This window comes from Nanorana parkeri, unplaced genomic scaffold, assembly GCF_000935625.1.
Source record: "Nanorana parkeri isolate BGI_ZX_2015 unplaced genomic scaffold, ASM93562v1 scaffold2802, whole genome shotgun sequence".
NCBI classification, from domain to species: Eukaryota; Metazoa; Chordata; class Amphibia; order Anura; family Dicroglossidae; genus Nanorana; species Nanorana parkeri.
In genome coordinates, this window is record NW_017309070.1 from 92,972 (window position 1) to 93,595 (window position 624).

Genomic DNA, 624 nt, shown 5'->3' on the forward strand with positions numbered 1-624 from the left:
GCGGCTCCGGGTCTTTTCGCACAGATTCTGCAGCTCGCTGTGGACGGTCCGTGTCACATGTATGTGGCGTGACCTATGTAGCCGCCTTTATGATCACTGTGCCCTGTTAGAGAATGGGACGTTCTATGTCTGCAGGACGATGTTTACAGTACGGGGGAGGGGTGCTCATCAGGATGGTCAGTGCGTCCCCTCGGCCGGCCCGGTCCTGCAATACAAACCACGTATCGGGGGGCCGCCTCCCCCTCCCCCCATCATCTTCTATCAGATATCATTGGGGCGTGTTCGGGAAATGTTCCACTGATTTGGCGCTCTATGTGGGGGGGGGCAGCGAGCACGCTGTGTGTCATGGCTGCTCTCTCCCATGAAGGTACGTGTGCGTGTGGCTTCATTTCCATGTTTTATACTCTCCGTCATGCTAGGCGGAGCACGCGTGTGCAGAGACAACCGAACTTGAATGAAAGATTTGTGACGATTTTTCTTTTATTTTGTTGAAACAAATTCTGTTTCTATTCCATAAAATCCCGGCGGGGGAGGGGATGGGAGGCGAGGGTGTAGATGACGCTGGGAGTTCTCATGTATGACTGCAGAGCGGTGCGCACGGTGCCGCCGCTCACCTCAATAAAA